Genomic DNA, 23,825 nt, shown 5'->3' on the forward strand with positions numbered 1-23,825 from the left:
CCGCCCAGCCTGTATTTGTGCCTGGGATTGCCATGACCCAGGTGCAGGACCTTGCACTTGGCCTGGTTGAACTTCATGAGGTTGGCACGGGCCCACCTCTCCAGCCTGTCAAGGTCCCTCTGGATGGCATCCCTCCCTTCCAGCGTGTCGACGGCACCACACAACTTGGTGTTGTCGGCGAACTTGCTGAGGGTGCACTCTATCCCACTGTCCATGTTGCCAGCAAAGATGTTGAACAAGGCCGGGCCCAGCACGGACCCCTGAGGGACGCCACTCGTGACCGGTCTCCACATGGACATTGAGCCGTTAACCACCACTCTCTGAGTGTGGCCATCCAGCCAACTCCTTATCCACCGAGTGGTCCGTCCATCAAACCCATGTCTCTCTAGTTTAGAGAGAAGGATGTCATGCGGGACAGTGTCAAAAGCTTTGCACAAGTCCAGGTAGATGATGTCAGTTGCTCGTCCCTTGTCAACCGATGCTGTCACCCCGTCATAGAAGGCCACCAAATTGGTCAGGCACGATCTGCCCTTGGTGAAGCCATGTTGGCTGTCACCAATCACCTCCTTGCTCTCCATGTGCCTTAGCATGGTTTCCAGGAGAATCTGCTCCATGACCTTGCCAGGCACAGAGGTGAGGCTGACCGGCCTGTAGTTACCTGGGTCTTCCTTATTCCCCTTTTTAAAAATTGGGGTTATGTTCCCTCTCTTCCAGTTATCGGGGACCTCACCAGACCGCCACGACTTCTCAAATACGATAGCCAGTGGCTTGGCAACTTCATCCACCAGTTCCCTCAGGACCCGCGGATGGATCTCATCAGGTCCCATGGACTTGTGCACCTTTAGGTTCCTCAGATGACAAGTACAGGAGAAAAAAAAAATATTTTCAAGGACATAGGTTATCCAGTTTTGTGTTATTGCTTGGGTTATCCAGTCAGTAGCAGAAACTTGCTAACAGAAGAGCAAAGAACAATGTACACTGAATATTGGTAGCACTCCCAAATTCTGGAATACAAGGTATTCCTGAATATTTGTGGGTGTTGTTTTCAGTTTGAAGGCTAGAAGAAAGCTTATGACTTTGTGCTTGCATGTCCATATGGCAGAGAATCTTGCCCTTTAGTTCTTGCATTAAGCCTGCATCTTGCCTAACCCAGGACAACTTACATTAAATGGAAGCACAGTGACTGGGAAAGGTGTAGGTTAGTATTTTGCCAATTTAGCAATAGTTTAACACAACTTTAATCCCAGATATATCAGCCCAGAATGTATTGGGCTGGGAAATCTTCTGTTTAATAAGTTTTCCTGTATTTCCCCAACACCACTTGGAATTTCACTAAGGCAGCATTTGCTTTTTTTACAGTTCATTTATCTGCTACAAATATATTTAACAACAGGCAGTCAAGTAGTGTAAGACTACATATGGACATCACTAGTCTTTATAGAAATCAGAAGAACTCCCTTGTTTTCCATCAGTGGTGCAGCCATACCAAATGGCATGGCCCTACGTATCTGAACAGATCAGCACAAGGTATGCATTGTCAGTGTTCACGGTATTAGTGTTCATCTTTTCTTCATTAGTCAGCCATCTATTAGAAAGGGTACAGTTGAATTTACCATCCCCTCTAGAACAACTGCAATTCTGAACTTGAGCACCTCTAACTAAGAGCTAGATTTTTATTAAAATGGCAATAATGAATGAAGCCAACACTGCTGTGCTGCAGAGGGAAGTTCTGTCCGGCATGAAACACTTTGTCTAATCTGGTGTGATATATGAGACACCTTTTGTCCTTATGGCACTTCAATTGCTGACTGGAGCCAGCTTCAGTTTATAAAGGCTTGTCGAGAGCACACCTCAGGGTAGAGTAGTTTCAGGACAGATAACTTTGCTATTGTGTCACTGAACAATGATTTAAGACAGGAAAAAATAACTTTAAAAAATGAAAGTGGAAGTCTCTCATACAGCAAAATAAGTAGGAGTTAAAGCTAGGCTTCTTTCTTAATGTGTATCTAGTCAAATGCACTGAATCTGGATTATGCCTTTCTGCACCTCTATTTTCCCAAACTCCCACCACCTCGCATATATACAAAACCAGTCTAAAATCTCAGCAGCAGAGCCTCAACTAGCTTATACCTGCCTAGCTCATTAGTTGGCCGTTAATTTATTTAAAACAAACCAAACCAAACCTTGAGCAAGCTGCATACTGTGCATACCTCAAGTTGGTGCAACAAGCCTGGAAGCCCAAGCCTTTTCAGATGGTCACAGTTTCTAGTATTTAATCATGCCAAAATTCAGTTAGCCCTTGAAATGAGACAAGATCAAGCTTATGAAGTGTGGGAAGCTCCTCCAGCATTCATTCAGTGGCAATTTACTGTAAATCCAATAATGAGTTCCTCCCATGAGGCACTTGCACATCTGAAGTACTATTTCCCGAGGCTGGCATGTCATTAATTTCCAGTGTTTATAGGCTAGTGGAGCTCTTGAATTTGCTGGGTGTAAAGGCTTTGAGATTATAATGCATGTACTACAGTGCATAGTGTGTATGTCAGCTCTTTGACACAACCTGCAGTTCAAACAGTGTTTAGGAAAAAAGAGAGAAGGGGAAGGGGAAAAGAAAGGAGAAGGCAAAGGATAGTGTTGCACTGAAACTTTAGTGTACAAAACAAGGACTTTTATCAGAATCTTTAGCATCTTCTATGTTCTTTCTCCAAGATGTCATTTTTATGATCAACATGCACATGGTGCATTTGATTCAAGGGCTGTTGAGCTGAACTTTTCTGTCAAAGGATGGCGGGAACTGTAAGGACTGGCCAGCCCACAAATCTGACTTGTCCTCAGCTCCTGCAATATTTTAATTTCACTCTAAGAGTGGACGGCAGAACACCAGCTGTCTACTGTGAACTAAAGCCACAAACTGTATCTGCACTTGTAATCATAATGATAAGAAGCCCACTTTGGGATGCACTGGATGAATTCCCTGAACATATTTAAATTTGGATTTTTTTGTACTTGTACAGATATTTGAAAACATTTGCCTTCTGTAACCAATTCCTGCTCCTCCCTCAGATCTAGCACTGCAATACTACTGAATTTCCCATCAGATTCTCCTTTGCATATATTTCATGCATTATGCAAAGATAAAAGGCTCTGAACACTGTCCTGTGAGTAAGATTTTGAACCTTCTGTAAAGGACTTAGAAATAACTTGTGCCTGATCCAATACATGCTAAAGCCAATGGCGTCCTACTGACGTGAATCGGAATGGACTTTATCCCATAATACTGTGGTTGCAAATTAATATAGTCCAAACAGACTGTCCTGGGATGGGAAAGGAGAGACTGAACACAATCACATATGCATCATTTTTCTGGGAGATGGAGCAGCAGTTAAGGTTCTAAGTGGCAATTTGGAACAAGGCTTTTCACAAGGGATACAGGACAGAGATAAGTTAGTCATGAGCATAGATGAAGAGTAATCCTGCATTAGTCACACTACAGATAATAAGAGCTGGAAAATTATGACATGTGAGCCTCATGTTAAACCTACTTATGCTTAATTCTCTGCACTGAATATAAATTGTTCTAAAGAACAATTCATTGTTACAGAACATTTCTTCACATAATGTCTCTAACATCTCTGTCACCTTGATTTAGGCCATTTAAATGTCAGTAAGACAAGTTAACAGTGCCTAAGGGTGGCTTTGTCCTATGCACCAAAAATCTTGTTCTATCATATTCTATTGTTCTGCAGTGCCTCCTGAAAAGATCTAACTTTCTCATGCAGGGATAGATGTATGGGGGGGAACAGGAGACAGACAGGGCTGGGAATGGTGATTCCCCTTTCTCTCCCCCGTATTCCTACCTGATGTAGTATGCGCTGTAATGTAAAGACTAGAGATGTCATGTGACTTAGGTGCATCTCTGCTTCTGCCACCACCCTGCCCCTGCTATATCCAGCCTGCCATGTGCAAATGCTTTCCTTTTATTACTTCCACCCCTGAATCCCTTGATTGTCCAGAGGTGTGGTTTTATGTCCCAAAATTACAACTGATCAGCCATGGATGATAAGGGAGCACAAGTCAAGTCTTCCATAAGAATACAAGGTGCCCATCTGCCTGCAACAGCTTTGAATGTCAAAAGATCCACAATTTCAATGGTCAGACAGGTTTATTAGAAGTTGAAAATACTATAAATCCACACTGGTCTGGCAAACTCTGTCAGAGAGAAACTGGGTTGTGAAGGGCAGAATATTCCTGGGAGAAGTAGGAGTTGGTGTGTTGATTTCTGAGAATGTAAGTTCAACAAAAAAGCTGTAATGAATTTTTCTTTTGGCAAAAGTGGGTGTAGATCCTGACAGTATTAAAACCTCAGAGGTAAACGTTTAAAATGTTAGCAGATTATTAGCAGAATAAAAAATATGCAGAAAGCTTCACTGTTGAATTAATTAAGTGCTACCCTCTCAACTGCTTGCAGCCTATTTGGAAAGAGGCTCTGAATGACCTGCCACATGGTCTTCTGACCTCCAGCCATAAAGGGGTTGCATGGCCCAGACACCACTCTGGTGGTGCCTTCTACCTGCTGAGGTTATGAGTTTGTCCCACCTGCGAAGAATTTCAGAGCAGGCGCTCAAAGACAGCTTTGAAGTTCAAAACTCCGAGGACAGTTAAAACACAACCTGTCAACCAACCACAGTCGGGTCCTGGGAGAGCTGTTCCCACTTCTGCAGCTTTCTCTAAAGGTAACGTAGCCTGACACTCAAAGGAAATACACTTTACTCACTTTCCTGGAGAGTGAACTTCTGAAGCACTGTTATGGCAATTTTTCCTAATGACTTTGTGTATTTGTCCTTGAAGAACAACAACAGATTTGTGGCTGAGGGGAAGAGAAAAATGTTCTCTGAAGATGTTTCTGGAGGTTACTTTTAGAAAGCCTGGTGTCTACTCCCACTAAAGTCAGCAAGAAAGTTATCACTGGCATCAGTGGGAACAAGACTACCTGTGGCATTTTTACATTTAGACTGGATTAGGAAGCCTTTTGTTCTGATCTCTGGTTTGCATGTCTTTTTTACACAAGGCAGATAATGCCAATAAAAGGACTAACCACTATTAACAAACAGCTGTAATGGATAACCCAGTAAGTATGGGATGTATTGTGTTACAACAGAGAAGGGGATATTTGTAGCTTAGTGTTATATTAGGATGTTGTTTTCCCATAAGGGGAGTGCATTCTCCAGTGGTTGAATCTAAGCAGGAGTCTAATTTATTTGCACTGAATCACTCCCATCCTTCTGCCCCCACCCCAGAGGACGCTCTCTCTGGGAACAAAGGACCCTGAGGATAGTAGTCTCCTAGCACAGATGCCTGAATGGTGAATACACAAAATGCTTTATCAGTAGGTTTCAAAGGCATTTCCCAACACCAGTGGACTGATAAAACTCCTGTCTCTCAGCTTGTATTCCGTCTCATGGAGGTAAAAGTACTGTGACTGACAGTGGCATCCGCCCATTCCCTGCAAGAGCTGACCCCTCTTGCCCCACATATTTCCAGCGTTGCCATCTTTGCTTTGCACACTCTAAATTTCTCTTCAGGCTCTTTCTCTGAGTTCCAGGCTCATCATTTAGCCAAACAAATGTTCAGCTCTGAAATCTATCTCTCCCCTGCACCCTCGTCTGCAACTCTTCTCTCTCAGTCAGTTCTCAGTTTCAGCCTTTCCCTTCCATTTCCCAGGGTTTTTATTTACCCAAATTCACCTTCCTCCCTACCTGACTCTGCTGCAGACCCTCTTCCACTGTCTCCTGGCTTCCCTTTTACATTTTCATCAAATTGGCTTGCGGCCTCAGTCTCCCTTCCTTTCTACATCTCAGGGTAAAACTCAGGATATGCTGTATCCTCTTTTGCCATGATCATCACTTACCCACATCACAGGTCCCCATCGAATTGCCATCCCTGTGCATGTCAAACGTCAGGTTGTACAAAGCATCCCCGTGAAGTCTTTGAATCCCTAAGCAGGAAACCCAGGGTAATGCTATGCGACTCTGTTCTCTCTGACGGCATCTCTGGTACCTCAGGGTCTGGGCTCACTACCCAGTTAAAATCTCCCACCAGGATGGTCAGATTTTTTTGCTGTTTTGCTCCAATGGTCCTTTCAATAATTTTGCCTCAGAATTGGAGTATAGGGCATCCCTACCCTCAGAGAAGCACTTTCTAGCTGTGCAATCAACCCATGGTAAGGGTAGATCTACATGTTTTGCAGGTGCGCAGTTGTCTGCTTTGTGCCAAAAGGGTCACCTCCATTTGTGGTGTTATTTGGGATCAATGAAGTTTTAAGATTGGGCCAGTTATTTCATTCCTGAGCCTCATAAAAGCAAGCTAGCAATTCTGTACTTCCATGGCACTCTCTTCCTTTCTGCCTGTGTCATGCTCTAACTCCTACCCTAGCTGTTGTCACCACCTCCTAATTCATGCTCAAGCCCTGACAATTGTCACTCCGTCCGCTCTCCTGGCCCCCACACCAGGACAGCTGCTGCTGCCCTCCTCCTCTTCACCCACTCTGACCCCAGTTCTGCTGTTCCCTTCAGCAGCACCAGCACTGAGGCTGAGCAAACCCACCGAGAGCCACACTGCTGCTGGCTTCTTTGCAACCTCTTGGATTTGGGGTCTTGTAGTGTGCTCCTGCCTCACTCCTAGGCTCCCTGTGCAGAGGAGAGTGGTGATCCACCAGGCATACCATCCCTCAGGTGCACAGGGAGCCAGAGAGCTCAGACACAGCTGCCCATGCCATGAGATCTCCAAGCACCTTGGTGAGGGAGGATGGGTGCTAAGGAGTCCAGATGTAGCTCCTTCTGAGGGATGGCCAAACGGTGGATTGGAACATCCCCCATGCTGCTGCACAATGTCTGGGTTTCATCTCCAGTGCCTTTCCCAGGGAAGAGCTGTAAAAGAGCATAGCTCCGTTTGCTGAAAGGTTTCTGTTATTTTCTGTCATGAAATTTCTTTCATTCTAAGTGTCCTCTGCATTAGTAGTCTATCTTTCAGTAGTATCTACTCTCAATGATATCTCCTTTTCCTTTCTCACTTCTCTCTTCTTTCTAGCCAATTTGCAAACCTGGTTGCCACAGCAGAACCCATCAGTATCTCAGTTTAGACATGACAGACACACAGCTACAGTCAGACAGAAGCCGTAAATGAAGTGCTGTTGTCTTTAGACAGAGGTGAACAACTGTATCCTCTTTCATCTCTTCTTCTAAGTTTAATACCCTGCTGCAATTCACCACCTTTATTACAGCTCAAACTTTCTGCCCTCACTTGAAGGGGTCAGGGAGGCAGCATCCTGCTTTGCAAATAAGGTCCTTACAGGCAAAGCTGGAAATTTAACCCCGTCTCTGATACGACCGAGCTGACTCTCCTCTGTTTTGTTTCTTGGGATACGCCAAGTCTGTGTTTAGACGTTCTATCTGCAAGCACAGCTCTAACCCTTAAGCTATGTTCCCCTTCCATGCACAGATATGAAATCCAGGAGATGAGAACTGGGATCCCCTCCCTGTGCCTTCCCCAATAAAGAATGGCATTTCTGTTCCCGGCAGAAGGCTTAGGCAGAGGATGGTTAGCTCCTGTGTGTTCCTTGCAGTTCGTTTCTCTGAAGTGCCAGGCTGCAGCAAGCCCTAGTTTGTATTGCTTGTTAAGGAGTTCTCAGCAAAGGGCTTGCTGTTAGAAAATGTGGCTATGACAAAAAGAAACCTTACACAGGAATGTTTTCATTCAATGAAAACTCTGGGGAGACAAAGCTGTTGGGTCCAGCAGGAAAACTCCAGTAAAAAGGAGTGTGAAAGGGCGTCTTTTCCTTGACTAACCATGTACATAACAAGTGGGCTTATTTCTCAACATCTGGATTAGGCAGGGAACTTCAGCCTAAGTCTCCTGTCTGTCTCATGTGTGAGCAAAGCCCCTCTCCCCATCCAAAGAGTACTTTCTACCCCAGGGCAGGTCTTTCACAGTTTTCCCTGGTAGAGCTTATCTAACCTGCATAAATACTTAAACACTTGCTGTGAGAGAAGAGTGTTTTGCAAGAGATTGATTTGACAGTGCTGTTGTTCAGGCTTTCACACAGGATGTGGGAAACTGAGGTTCATGTCGCTGCCTCAATGAATATTTAATTATTTATGGAAAGTGGAGCAGCTGTAGTAGGAAGGAGTGAGAGACAGTAATGGCTCTGGGGTTGGGGCACTTACAGAGGATGCTGGAGAAAGCAGAGGAAGACCTCATCCCCAGGTCTCCCACATCCCTGCTGACTGTCCCAGATGCTGCTTGCTCACTTGCTCTAGTACTTCAAGGGAAATCTTCAGAGCTTGCTTCTATCCCAGTGCAAAGGTTTTGAAACCTCTGTGTAGCATAAACGGCTCCAGTCCTGGCATTTCTCAACTTTTCAGACCTCTGTTTTTCAGTGTTAATATTCTTTAAAGTCTTACACTGTAAAAATATTTAAAACGCAAAATAAAAGCCCTCTGTCTTCCCTGTGACCTGTCAAAGAAGCAGTCTGAATAATTTGCTGTATTTTCAGCCTGAATTCCATGGCTTACTGATCTGGGCTCCTGAGCACTTTTGTGGCTGAGTAAAAATAATAACAAAAAAATTAATGGGTTTTATGTTTGGTTTGGACAGTCGTAAGGCTTGAGGTCAGGCTTGCAGGAGCAATTTCTGTAGACTAACACTCCCAAGCTGTGTCTTATAATGCCTTTAAGGGACATGAAAGGAGGTTGTAAAAATAAAATATCCACTGTGAAGAAACATGAAAGTGTGTTTTCAGACCTCACCACAGAGATGCAGGCTTACCTCCTATAGGCACTATTCATAGAGTCCAGGAGCCCGTGGTCAGTATTCAACAAGAAGTCTACATGCAGGAGAAGGAGTGGAATATTGTGTGGCAAGTGTGGTGAACCTTTACATTTCATGGCATCTATCCTAATCCTTTCATTCTCCTTCAGTTTTAGTCACTCCCTTTCTATACCTGCTGTTTACATCATATCAGAGAACTCCTTCCATTTACTGTGTCTCATAATATGAAATCCAAAAGCTTCATCCTTACTTATCCTTACCCAACCATCCCAGATCCTTTTCACCTGATCACTCTAGTCCTCAAAATGGAATTTAAACCTGTTAGATCTAACTTTGCTGCTCACTTCCCTCAAATATAGGTATCTCTGTCTGTCTGCCTGACTTCAGTAAACATTGTTTTTCTTCAGAGCTTCCACCAGCTAAATGCCTTCAAACCAGAAAATTCTCCTTAAAGCAAACAGATTGTACAAGCTCCCCCAGCTTCCCACACTAGCTTGGAGCTCACATTCATCTCTGTGATCCATCACCTTGCCATCATCTTTCTCCCTGAACTCTCTTTTTACACCCATTTGTTTTGTCTGTAGGTCTCCCTGTCACTGTCACCACAACAATATATCCATGTGCACTGCTGTCTCATCTTCCTAGCTGCTGAAATCCTCTTTAACTACCTGGTAGGCAGTGTAAAACTGAATGTGTGGCATATCCATCAGGGACACTTGGGCGACAGGGCTAATTACACTTTGAGATAGGGAAATTACTTGAGTTCAGTATGGAGACCCATTACCCATGCACTTGCCATCTGATCAGTGACTGTATCAGAGAGGCAGCTCTTGCTCAAAGTATCCTCTCCATGCTAAAGAAGGGCCAGGATCAAGTAGACTACTTGCCAGTAGAGTAAGTAGCAGTGGCTGAGCCTTATTCATGCCCAGTCCACCCAGAGAGCATGAAAGAGTGAGTGTGGACCTGAATGTGGACACCATGCTTGTTCTGGTTCTCCTCCTCCAGCAAGCTAGGTCAACTGCATTATAAAACGTACAGTTTTTAAATGGCAGAGGCTGAACAGGAGATATTGGACAAAACCCTTCCCCAGTTTCAGAGCTGATCCTTGTGAGTGGGTGAGATACAGGAGATTCTGACTGTTTCGCTACACTTTTGCCCTCAGATAATTTGTACTAGACCAACCAGCAGCATTCTTGGGTACAGGTGCCAACTGGCATGGAAGGACCTACATCTGCACTTGGAAACAATCAAGTCCATCAAGAAGCGATGGCTGCATGCAAACCAGAGGGCTAGTTAGGACAGGTCAAGTTCATGCCTCGGCACTTTCAGGGCCTTGCTGGTGCAGGTGGTCACATTCCAGGCACCCAGGAATGTTCCCAGACACACACAGGTTTACTGCAACAGACACAGCCTTTTTGTCAAATCCAGGAGGACCAAGGACCTCGTTTGTCTTCTTGACTCAATTCAGAAAAACTCTAGCTTGTGTGAAAAGGTAAGATATGCTCTATTTTGCTGTTTTGTGAACGGCCATTTAGAAATAAGCCTGTAGCAGAGGAGGTAAAATTTGATGCACAATCCATCACCCTGACCTTTGCGGGAAATAAAGCTCTGCTTCAGAGCTCATCAACCACAATAACTCATGGCCTGATTTAATGCTGGGGTACCCTCGTATTATGCTAATGTAACTTCATTGATTTCTGTAGATTTACAGTAGCATTACATTGGAGTAACATGATAATAAACATAGCACTCAGTTTGATGAAGGGACTGTGTGACAAAAGTTTGCCTGTGTTTTCCAATTTTGTCAGCTGACCTAATCAAAGCTACTACTTCTCCATGCAGTGTTTGACGCCATCAGTCCAAGTGTTATCTTAGTTTAAAAAAATGGTAAATGATCTTCTCATACTGGCCTCTGAATTGAAAGGTATTTCTGAATTACTGCTGGTAGGTATTTCAAGAGAAAAAAATATTAAATTGAAATCAATTCAGTAAACCCTCCTAAGCAGCATAAACGAAGGAAGATTTAAAAATGACTGGTCCAATGTTGAGCATATCTGTCACCAATAGGGTTGCCCTGCATGACAATGTTTGCCTGTATTTTTCCAGTTGATTTGTAACTGCTCTGGAGAACAGTGAAAGTTGGCAGAAATTCTTGCACTGACACTTTTTTCTCTATTTGTTTTTTTTTTTTTTTTTAATTTGTTTGTGTACTGAACACAAAGATTCTCCTTAGGGCTTCTTATTCTCTTGCTTCTGTTACGTTCTGCAGAAGGGAAAACATCAACCCCTTGACAGCTGCTATACTGGCTTATCATAAAACTGCTTAAAACACATTAGAGTGAAAGAAAGGCTATCATGTAGGAAACAAACACATGACAACTTAGAGTCAAAAGATGTAGTAACAACACTTCTGCAAAGCAAAGTTTAGAAAGTAAAGTTTAGTGTGAGCCAGAAAAACACATACACATGAATTTGACCATATGACTGAGAATAAGTCATAGATTTATGAATAGCAATAATAATAATAAAAACTATTATTATTATTACTATTAAACAATCACAAAGATTCTGCTTGCTGGGAAAAAAAAATAAATCCATGTCAGGTCCTCAGATAGAAGAGCATATTCATTACATTTCTGGCAGTGGACTCTCAGTGGGATAAAGAAATGGGTCTCATTTCTGACAGGACAGACTACAGTGATGAGTGGCATAAATGCATAATTCCAAAGGGAAGAGGACAATAACTCTTTAATTGCTGGCAACACAAGCAAAAAAATTCCAGTGGGGGGAAACTTCTGGCATCATTGGCAAAGAGGTACCTATCAGTCTGGAGTTGTGCTGCTTGCTCAGTATACTCCCAAATTCTGACAAAATACAAAAATAGCTGATTCCCAAAGGAATGTGTATTGTCCTGGTTCCTGCAGCTTGCACTGCTGTCTGATTCTCAAATGGAAGGAAAACACATCTAGCTGGTTCTTTGTACCTTACCGTTTTCCAGAAGCCTAATTGGGTCTGATTGTCTGGCATCTGAGACCTGCACTGATTTAATTTCCACCACAAGGTCCTGTGTAGACCTTCTTTCAGGATAAAGCCTGTCAAAACAAAGTCATGAATTCAACCACTAGCAAAAGAAGCTCATAACATCCATTTGTGCTGCCGAGGCAGTCACATTAGCTGCTTGCAGACAAAAAGAGATGTGTGCATATACACACACACACACATGCATCTCCAGTTCAGACTGACCTGATGTATGCAAACAGCATTGTAATCACAATCTGCTGTATTGTTTCTGTGTGCATGTCCCAGCATTTAAACTGGTCACGTATCTTCGCATCAAATCTTACTATAAGTTAGTGGCTGTACTACACACTCTGTGTGGAGCATCATCTAGCTGTGCTACCCCCCACCCCCAGCAGTGGAGAAGGGAAGAGGAAGAACCTGGCAGCTGCCAACATCAAATGATGTCCTTCCCCACCTCCCTCGCTCTATGGTATTGTCCCTAACACAAACTAGAGATGAAAGCTGTGCAGTTTTTCAAAGGGAGTTTCAGGATTTTGGCAGAACTGGAATAGGATTAGGGCAGAAGAGGAGCTAATTTAATACTATGGGGCTAGAATAACAGTACCACCAAATTTCTAGGGAATATTGGGTAATTGACAACACTGTTTCCATGAAAGCTCAGGAGACCACACTGGAAAATTATCTTCTAGAGTTACTGAATTTCACTGACAAAGGCCAAAATTTTAGACTCCAGCAGAGGACAGCTGTGGTTAGTGCAGGGTAGTGAGAGCTGGAAACACAGTACCAGAAGCTGTTCAAATTCAGCTAATACACTCACAGAAGCTCTGAATTACAGGTTAGTTAGTGGTCATAAAATGGATCAAGAACTGACTGTCCATTATTGAGGAAACAAAGTAGTTTTCCTAAACCTGGCTCCATCAACTCAGGCTGTAACAGTTGGCAAGACTGACGAGGTACGGGCAAGGCTGCCCAACTCCCAGAAGCAGAGTAGAAGTCAGGGAACAACACAGGAGACAAAGACTCAGTGCGGGACTGTGGAGGCCAAGAGAATAATACTCTGGCAGAGACGAGCATTACTTAGGTTCCCATTCTAGCTTCCAGTTAGCCTTAGGACATGTTGCAAATGATCTTGCCTTTCACCCAAGGAGTTCACACGCTGCCTGTGGAATATTTAGTTCCAGCTGAAGATGTGTTAGTCCTCTAATACACATACGCCCTCTTGGTGCACTCCCAAACGTTTTTCGGTCTGCCAGACCATGAAGAGAAAGTAAATAACATGCGGAGGCTGGCTTCCCATTGCAAGCACCCTCTGCAGAGAGTAACAAACTGTCAGACCACAACAGCAGAGTGTTGTCAGTGCCCAGCAGACAAACCTGATCCCCTCACCAAGCTGGGTCCATTGCTTATTGCTCTCCTGGGAGCAGCTCCAGCATCATCAGCCACTTACATCACACCCCAAATCTAATCCTTCAAATTCCACTGCAAGATGAGCATTTTGCAGAAAGATGGGGAGTTACCACCTCCCAGGTAAAATGAACCCTGTATCTCTCTCCTCTGGGTCTATGACAAGAGTAAGAGCATGGGAACTGCCAGCACAGCTACCCTCACCCCTTTTTCTCAGGTCCAAGGGAGGGAGTTGGAGAGTGACGAGCGCAGGAGAATGTCAGCAGGAATATCAGGCTGCACTTCCCACTTCTTATTCAGCCTGGGGAGCTGGGAGATGGGCAGGGGTGACTCTCACAGGTGGGGGAGCAGAAGGATAAGGGATAGGAAGCCTTCAGTGTAGGTGTAGGAAGCTCGAGCACTGTACAGCCGTGAATCCAGTGCTGACAGCTAGCGTGGCAGGCTTGTCACGTTTATCACCCTGCCTTTAATTACCTCAGCACCAGCATCTTTTCTACAAAAGCTCTTTCACACCTTCCACAAATGTGCAACAGTAAACAAACTCCCACTGTGGATAAGAAAACGCCACCAGTGTAAGAAATCTCAAGCAGGTTTTCTTAAGCTGAGAAAAAGTGCAGAAAGGTTGTGCTGGCTTGTTAAACTGTATGTGCATAAGGACTTCGTGACCTGCTCCCACCTTTCATTATACTTATCCTGTCTTCCCGTAGGTTTTTCACAATTATCTTGCAAAGTATCAGTTCTACTCCCTTCAAAGTAAACATCTTCTCTTCACCAGGATTTGCTGTGCAATGGGTCAAAGTCATCCTTCATGCTCTCCTCATGGTCTCTGCAAAACTGAATGGAGAAGCAGACAAGATCATGTTTGGGTATATGCTGACATTTGGTAAATACAATGGTATATGCATAGGGTGACCCAAATTCCATTGCTTCTTTGATTCATTTCCAGGCACCTACAGTAAGACAGCTGAACATGTGAAAACAACTGGGATTTTAATCCAAGTTTTACACTGAAAATTTTCATCATTTGAAATTGTATCTTATACAGTAATATGCAATAAAGTATGGCCCCTGCCACTAAGCAAAACACATAGTCTACAAAAAACTCTGTGTTTCCAGCAACTCAAGTGCTGGGAGCCATTGGGCCCAGCGCAAGCAGCATGCACTTCGGTTTGCCTCCTGTTCCTCAGGGTATTTCTGTCTGAGTGTTAATGCTCAGTGGGAATTAGATCATGAAATGAGTTGAAGGAAGGGTCAGAACATCAAGGTCTATATATTCACCAAAAAGTGGTAGACAAACTGTTGCCATAAGAAAGTACCTCAGCCTTGCAACTGGAGTAGAAAACAAGAAAAAAGTTTCTCAAAACTCCAAGAAAGTCTTTTACTACATAGACAGCTTAGGCTGATGCTGAGATGAAGATGGATAAAGGGCTAGGTGAAGACATGTACATAGAAACACCACTTGCAGAATATCTGCACTGCAGGCAGGACCACTAGGACAGGTCCACACATATCACTCCTACCAGTGGTGTTTGTACTGGTAAGTAAAGGGCTTGGGGGCTATATTCACGAGTTTCTCAGACCTACATAGCAGCAGAAGTCTCATGAGAAAGAAACAGTCATTGCTTTGTGAAAGCCGGTTGCAAATACAGATTGCTAGTGCCTGGCACAATGGGTGCTGACAAAGGTACTGTCTGGAGCCAGTGCCTTGCTTTCTCCAACAAACTGTCAAGCTAAGGGCAAGATACATAAAATTGCTGCTTCTAAAAGGAGGATGTAAGCCTCCAGAAACAGAAAGTGGGGCCACTCTTCTGAAGATTTTGGCAATCCTTTCTAGGAGCAATCCTGATACAAAACCACTTATCAGTACAAAGAAAAAGAACTGCTTGGTTTACAACTGAAAAGGCACCTTCATTTGTCAGAGGGGAGCCGAAAGAATAGAAAGTGTTGAAGAAGAAAACATCTTTACTGCATTTAAGGACATTGGGGAACACTGAAGCTTTGGCAGCATTTCGAGTCTTCAAAAGTAGTTGTAAGGGAAAAAGAAGACAGCATTTGTTTCACCTAGATAGGCAGTGCAGAATAACTATCTCTTTTTCAAGGGGAAAATTATTAAAAACAAATAGAAAAAGATAAGGAACAAAGACATCTTTGACAGGCCCAAATCCACAAAAGAACAGCGATAGTAATGTCACAAGGATGTCATGAGGAGAGGAAAAGGATCTAGCAAACCTCATCTGGCCAGAAGCTAAGCCTGGAATGCTTCTAAGGATGGGACAGCAACAACTGGATGACCTAACAGACAATCACCAACATGTCAGCAAAAAGCTGTCGACTTGACTGTCCCCCTACCTTCCAGCATCACACAGGTGCAGGACAAGTGCAGGAAGTGGAAAGAGTTCTGCTGAGGGAATGATCAGATGCCACCATGCTTACCTTACAGTAGATGTTTGCAGATGTTTTAGATCTGTCTCTGCCTGAGAGGGATAAATAATGCTGTGTTTCAGCTGGACTAAGAGCAGGTGAGTTTCAGAACTCACATATAGCAAACAGTTGTGAGCCCACCGTGGAGAAGTTCCTGTACAGATAACCTATTAGGCATCTTTGCAATCCTTTCTCTCACTGCAGACTTGAAAAAAAATCAGCAGCTAGGCAAAGTGTGGCTTCATCTGGAGATACTGCTTCATGGTCCTTTCCATCCTGTAGCTTAAGTTTCATTGTGAAATGATTAGAGGATCAGATTAGCCTTTGCTAGGAAAACTGCAGCACTAGCATGCTACCTGATGAAGATATCATTACTGAAACAATTATAATCATTACTCTTGTAACTGCAGAGAGGGACAAGCCATATTTAATATGGCACCTGGCTGTGATTAAGTCCACAGAGGCTATAGTGTTTAACTGAGTCCTGTGACTGATGGCCTTCTCTTTTTCTGCATCATGGTTTAATCTTCTGGTAATTGCATACTCGACTACAGCTGATCATGACTCATTCTTGCCTTCAATACCTAAGAAAAAAAAATACATTTTTATTTTAACTAATATTTCTTCCTCAGGTAGAGACTAACAGGATGCTCAAAACATTTCACAGTGAAAGTTCAGCAGGTTACCGAATAGAATGAGTCCTCCATTTCCATTTACTGCTTCATTTCCTTGATCTTTCTAGCATTAAATGGTTACAACTGTGTCATGCAGGTCCAGATTACAGCAGCTCTCCTGGGGCAGGGGTAGGGGGCAAGACAATGTCAGAATAGTGAGAAGACTTTGGATTCTCGGAAGGCTACAATGAGTTAAGCAGGCGCACTGCTCATAGGGGACAGCATTCCAGTTTGTACACACAGATGGGAGGATGGTGCCACTGTGATGCAGATGGTGAGCTGTGTAAACAAGAAGTTCCTGTTCTGCATCAGCCTGCCGATGTGCTGCTTGTGAAAGGGCATCTGCAGGCTGATCATTACCAGTTTACAGCCCAGCCGTTTCCACCATTCCATCAGCGCTGCTTGTATAAACAGGGAAAAAGCACTGCACCCGGACCGCCTCCTCTGCTCCTTCAGACCCAGGGAAGTAGGAAACCTACACATTTATCACTCAGAAAAGCACTTTGGCAAGAGGGGAAAATATTACACATAGCCATAAAAATAGTCATGTCTCCTACTCAACAACAGCATTATTTCAATGTGATGGATGGCTTAAACCAAATAAAGTTATGTTCAGAGACGGACCTCAATCTTCAGGACTCTCTATTAGATATGTAAAGCTTGATCCAACAGGGCTCTCAAGCAGCCATTTAAACACACAAGTAGTCTTAATGAAGTCAACAACACTCCTGATGTTTTTCAAGTGCTCTTTGCTGGATCCATGCCTATACAGTGACTTGACTGTATTGCCTTCAACGATGGAGGTATTTAATAGGACACCTGCAGACACAGGTGCCACACAGTGGAAGTTATCGCTGGGTCTGTCACCCAAAGGGAGATGGGTGTGCACCATGGACCAGGTTCAAAGAGCACTGGATTTTCATCAGCTTCGATGGAGCTACTTCCACTCCAAATATTAAGAGCAGCATCAGAGAGTTGTGTTTCTTCCGAAAAGTTAAAATGAGCTTAGTTATTGTTCTTGTATTATTCACATATTCAGCTGACAAAACAACCCAGTAGGCAAAACCAGTGTAGTGCTCAAAATGGCCAGCTTTACTATCATCACTAGTAGTAGACTGTGTGACTTACACTGTGCATACGGTAACAATATACTTTTTACTAGTTTATAATTCTCAGTGTAAAACCACACACAGCCAACAGACATTCACAATGCAGAATATATTTTAGCCCTAGTCCTGAAAGAGGACTGCTGTAGCTGGTTTTATTATATACGTGAAATTCCAGGTGTACATCTGACCAAAGTACCAACTAGTATTTTCAACCCACAGGGGATGCCCAGCAGTGATGTTCCAAAACATCTTCCCCGCTGCTGGTCTATGCAATCCATTACTCTTTTTATTCTTCCTTCTCTTATCAATGAGAACAGGGGCAAGCTTATATTTACACAGCCTCGTTTGCCACCTCAGCTGGGGAGAGACTGAGCTCAAGATGAAGAACATGCCTGTGAGTGTCTGTAATGCAGGCTGGTTGTTTAAGCTCGGTCTGCAATCAGAGGAAATCCAGCCAGTGCAGGCTCCTGGAGCCCAGTCACCCAGCTGACCACCAGCCAAAGCCTGCTTCAGACAAACAGAAGCTCTCTCTTGGCTCCATTGGTTATCAACAGGATCTCCATGGCTCAGTTCAGTTGCTTAATCATGGACATCAGATGCCATTTGAGAGGGTCGAGGATGTCCCTGCTCTGGCTTTCAGCTACTGCTTCAGTAAGTCTGGGGTACTCAAGGAAGCTCATGGCTTATTTATTTCAAACCTTCTTGCTCTAGAAGAGATGCTGTGTGTCAAGGACCAGAGGATTTTACTATGTCCCCACAAGAGAGAAGTGCCCAGTCTGATACATTTACCACTGATATTAATACAAGAGTGGCGTTTGCTTTGAGAACAAAAATTCCATACCAAAGAGCCCTGTTGCTTCTGAGAGCTATTAGTCAAGCTCTGGTTTTAAAACTTGTAAATTAACTAATTCCTTTTTTAAAAAGTCTAATAGTCAGACAGTTTAAAGAAGCAGTACATTCAAAGTGAGTCATTCACAATATTCAAAGGAAATCCATTTTAAATTGATCAGTATTGATGAGACTATTTCTTCCAGACCAGCAAGATTCTGAGACATTCAGCAATCCAGAAACAGAACAGACTTATTTATCTGATCTGTGCGAGCTAACGTAACTAGGATTTTAAATAACAATTTATTGATAATCACCTATTTGTAAGCACCTTAGAGTCCCCAGAGATCGTGGCATACTTCTTCAGACACAAGCAGTCAGACAGTTAAGACAATCTGAGAGTAGAGGGGATGCAAACACAAGTATTCTTTCACATTATTTTTGCAAAGCGACATAGAAGACACTGAATTAACACTAAGATCATCACTTCTGTATACAGTGCAATCACTGCCCGATGTTCTGTTCCTGGATGTAAGCCTGACCCCTAAAAAACATTTTGATTTGCTATACCTCAATTTCTCTGGTTCAAACAAGAAACGCTATGTGAATTAAGCTAATAATCTATTATCTTTAATTCTGCTTACAGCCGGTGAGATTTGTTGGCACGGCAGACTTGTGTGGGTCAGGCAGGCATTCTGTTTGCCTGCACAGTCCTGGAATGCTTGTTTGCAGAGGTGGGTGCGTGGGTTTGCAATTATGGTGCTGTTGACTCTAATCCATCCAAGAGAAGACAGCATGATTTGTACATAGCTCTGAAAAGAGTTCTTGTCTGGCTTAGTACGATCTGGGCAGAGAGTCATTTCTTGAACAGAGCCAACCACATCAGCTGCAGGGAACACTAACCAGAATAAGCAAGTTTTATGAGAATGAAGCACAAATGGATGGGTTACTAGTATCAGGACAAGGAGGTTGGCTATATAACCTGAGAAGCTACTGATGATATGTGAGGAGATAGCCGGACGTTCCACTGCCTGGTCAAGGTGAAGACAGGTAGGAAGGTGGGCACCTTCTTACATGAAACTAAAACCCAGGCAAAACTGATCACTGCTTAGATTTGATTACAAGGATAAATCTCAGGTTAGGTTCATCAAAGTTCCCGGACATGAGCCGAGTATCAAATGAAATGACCGCTCAGATTTCCAGCAGTTCCAAGTTACATTTAGAGTCAACCTAGGCTCTAGGGCTGAAGATCTATGGTTGCAGAAAGAAAGGTTATGAACCTAAGTGGTTTTACTCAGAAACCAGACCAAACTAATATCTGGAAAAGTGCTGCTTTCTGTTCTCTGTTTGATTATATGAAGAACAGGATGGTGTCAAAGTCACTGTAAGTGGAAGCAAAATTAAAAAATATTTGCTAGTAGAATGGCTTAAAAGTGGAGACCTGCCTGATTTTCCTCTGTCTTTCCACAGATTTTGGATAAGTGTTCAAGCCTTTGTTAGTATACACTGAAAACTGGAGGGGAATCCTGATTTGTTTTGTTTTGTGGGTATTGTTTTGTTGGCATTTATTTGGCTAGTATCCACTTTCAAATCTGGAAATTACATCAACATTTGCATTTTTAATTCTTGTTTTAAGTCATTCTGCTGTTAAATTTAGGCTCACCTTCAAAACTAGGGTTTGAGATCCCTAATCCTATGTGTTTTTCAAATTTAATTTTTTTTTCTTTGATGGAGTGGATTTAACTTTTTGTTTTCTCTAATTGCAGGAAGAAAAAAGGAATATATGTAATTTTAACAGATCCTTCCTAATCACATGTACCTAGGCAGAGAAGGGCCTGGAAAAGATCATATGGGTCTAGCTCCATCAGTATTAAAGACACTAGGAGTGCTTGCATGGGGGGTAGTCTGCTAGGCATGCTTCATGCTGTGTCTTACCCTGTTTGTAGGTATGTGTCACTTCTATGTTGGCATCTATGACTCTAGCAACTGAACAAACAAATTGAGCTAACCACGTCCTCCTACAGAGATCAGCATGAATCCCGCCTCTTCACTGTATCCTGCTGCATGACATGGTATTATCAGCGCAAGAGGGATGCTAACTGTGTCAGGGTACTGCTGCTCCCTTTTCCTCTGTAGCTCATGCTCCAAGGCTCTTCTACCTTATGCTGCTGAAGCTCCTCATGCCTTCCCAGCACTCTGTAAGGGGATTCATGGTGGCAATGCGATTTCTGCCAGGGGAGCGGGGAGCAAGAAAACAGGGCCAATGTCTTTCCCCCTGGCTGCAATGTCTACCGCCAGTCATAGAAACAATATGCTGGGCACATACTAAGCAGCTGCGCTAGACTTGAACTGGCTCTGCAACTGATAGGCTTCAGAGGCTTAACCTCTGAAAGGCAGCCTCCAGGGTGATCTAGTATCATCAAGGGATATTAACCAAAATCTTCTACACCTGCAACCTCAGAAGGTTTCGGGATAGAATGTATACAACCCAATGCCTGCTGCTCATGGATAGAGCTTGTCACCTTTCACATAGATTGCAACAGAAGGGTTTACGTTTGCTGCTCACATTCCGGGGATACAAGAACTCTACAGAGGTGTAGATTTCAGTGGGGCTCAGCTGAACTCAGCTGAGCTGTTCACGTGTCTGATGTCAAACCATGCTTCTGCATATCATTAGACCTGGCCTTCAGGAAACTACTGTCTACTCAATGCAGATCTAGCTCATCAACATGGGCTGCTTCTCTGCTTTTTCTGACTGAACTCTGCAGAGCATCTGCTGCAGTGTGGCTTGGTCATTTGGCTGGAATATCACTTATTTATGCTTTCAGATCACTAGATGGCACTCTGGTCAATCTCTACAGAAGACCTCACCAGGACAAGAGCTTTAAGCATCACTTCAAACTCTGCAGGGCTGTTATGGACGTGAAGGATACAGGGTGTTTCTGCTCTGGACCTCATCTGGACCTCCACCAACAAGCCAATCCTCAGATTGCTTTTGCTGTCCTTCCCATCTTTTTCAGTACAAAAGCACCTTCCTTTCCCTCCCAGAGCTATGTGACTGGAAGCTGTGAATATTGCCTGGCTCCACTCACCTTCTGGTTTTGATTTGAACAGAAATTCATCTTGGTCCTTCCACACAAGCCAGCCTGCCTTTCCCTGAGCTGTGGGAATGGCTCCAGTGAGCTGCAGGGACATCGTGTGCACCTTCCCAAAGCAGAACAGCTCTCTGAAAGGTTGCTTTGTGGCTTCATACCCCAGCTACGTGCCAAGTCAGGAGACTTGCTGGAAGGCAGGAATGGGCAGGTAAAGAGAAGGAGTTCCAGCTCATGCTGTGCCGTGTCCCTCCTCACCTGCTGCCCACCTGCCTGCTGTCCTTGCGGGATGACCGGGCGGGCAGCCCCAGTATGCTGCCTTCACTCGACCTCATGCATTACCCAGCTCTCAGTGACAGTGATAACACAGCCTGCAGTTTGTGGGCTATGACTAAGCGTTCTTAAAGAATAGCTCCTGCTCTGGCCTCTGCCCAGTCACATGCCAGCACCCCTGCCTGGCTGGTGTGGAAGCACCTTGTTCTCCATGCCTGCAACCCTGTTTCTGTGCACACAGGACCAAAAAGTTTAGTTCCCATCATTTGAGAGGACAGCAGCACTGCTCTGGAAGGCAGCCTGCAAAAAGTAATGTCCTGCAGAACAGAGTCCATCCACTGAGACCAACACCAGCAAGCTGGTCTTAGTCCTCATCCCTTTGCCATGCAGCCTGACAGTCCTAGTAATCTAGGGGCTTTTCTCCCATGCCCACAAAGTCAGGGTTGGCTGTAATTAATGCAATGCTGTTCCAGCTTCTTTCTCTGATTCCTGTTTTCTTTAGGGGCTGCTCCCTACATATAGGTTGACTTTAGCAAAGATAAAACAAGGTGTAAATTTCCCATCTTCTTTCAGAGCCACTCTTGCCTACTTTAAAATGCTTTTCTGACCTTTCTGCACTTACCTTGCTATTACTTTTGCAGAACCCACCCCCCTTCAACTCTAAATTGTTTCCCCTTTTCTTATAGCTCCCTTTCTGAGTTAATTTTTTGGCTTTTCTAATTAATCTCCCTGCAATGCTGAGATATTAGTAAAATCAGAGGGAGAAAGGATTTTGTGGGACTCACAAATTGCTTGAAAGCTAACAACCTTCCTAAAGCAGATTCAGGAGACATTAGGTGCAGGCTTGCTCTGTGTGCAAACCTTGACTCAGCACATATGCAAACAGGCTCCAAAAATAGATTGCACTTTCCCAATTCACATGTGATGCATGTGCCACATTTTTGTGCTGCGCTTTCCAAAAATAGGATTCACACATGATTGGCTGGTCTAAATCTGTGGGTATTTAGCTGCATGCTTTTTCAACACAGGCATCCAAGCACTGGGCTCCACAGCCTTTTCATAGAGGGATTTTTCTCATGGGAACCTCCCCTTCTATTCACAAAAATAAGGGTTATGTCCCCTCCCCTGTGCAATTGTTTAACATCCCTGTGGCAACTGCACAAACCCCGCATGTGGAGAAGTGACACTAGGTGTCGGCTGAAATTATTTTTAGCTTGTTCCTGTGCTCTTTAGCAACTGGAAGCAAAGAGGTAACCCATTACCTAGAAGCTAACCAATTCCCCTGAAACACCAGCAAGGGGTCTCCAAAGCAGTAACCCAGAAACTACAGTCTGACAAGCAGAGGTTGTTTGCACACAGATCTGAACAAAGAGCTTGGTTAGAAACTGAATGAAAGGCTTCTCTCCTGTACTTCAGGGGAGCAAGCGAGTTTGCGTGCAGATGTCTGCCGAAGAGAGACTGGAAACCAGAACTGACTGGGCAGAGCGCTTGTCTGGTCACAGGGATAATTTCTTTGTGGAATAAAGTAACTAGGGAGCTGGGGAGCAATAGCTCTGCCAGTGCTATCTCTTAAGGATGGCCCAAAATCCACCCCTGCCCCATTGCTAGCATTATTGCATGGTCCAGAAAGGAGACTGTAAAACTTGAGGGCGTTACAGATCAAGAGATGCCTGACAGGTTTCCACTCACGCTTCGAATGTGTCTCTGATACACAACCGCTATACTACAGGCACAAGAATAGTACATAGGAAGAGGCTATACCCTGTGTAGTGACACTGCAGATTTGTTTTTGAGACTCCTGGTGCTAAAGCAAAAATGGCACAGCCACATAGCAAAGGCATACACAGTCACTCTGCCTATTCAAATGCACCCCAAAATGTACGAGATTAACTTGGTCCCAATAAGCTTTATGTCACAGCAGGTGCTATCCTTCTTCCCCCTGTTCCTGTAAGCAACTAGTGTGTGCATTAGCGATCGTTCAGCAGAAACATGATAAACACCCACACCTTGTTTCAGACCCAGCTGGTCCTGCTGGATGATCCAATACTGCACCCCCCCCCCCCACCCCCGTATCAGCGGTCATTAATTGTGCAACGACAGCCTGAGGTGAAAAGGACAAACAGAGGTGATTATATGAGTCATATCACTTAGCAGATAGGGTCTTCAAATGCCGTAGT

This window comes from Chlamydotis macqueenii, chromosome 1 (assembly GCF_036417535.1).
Source record: "Chlamydotis macqueenii isolate bChlMac1 chromosome 1, bChlMac1.mat, whole genome shotgun sequence".
Taxonomy (NCBI): domain Eukaryota; kingdom Metazoa; phylum Chordata; class Aves; order Otidiformes; family Otididae; genus Chlamydotis; species Chlamydotis macqueenii.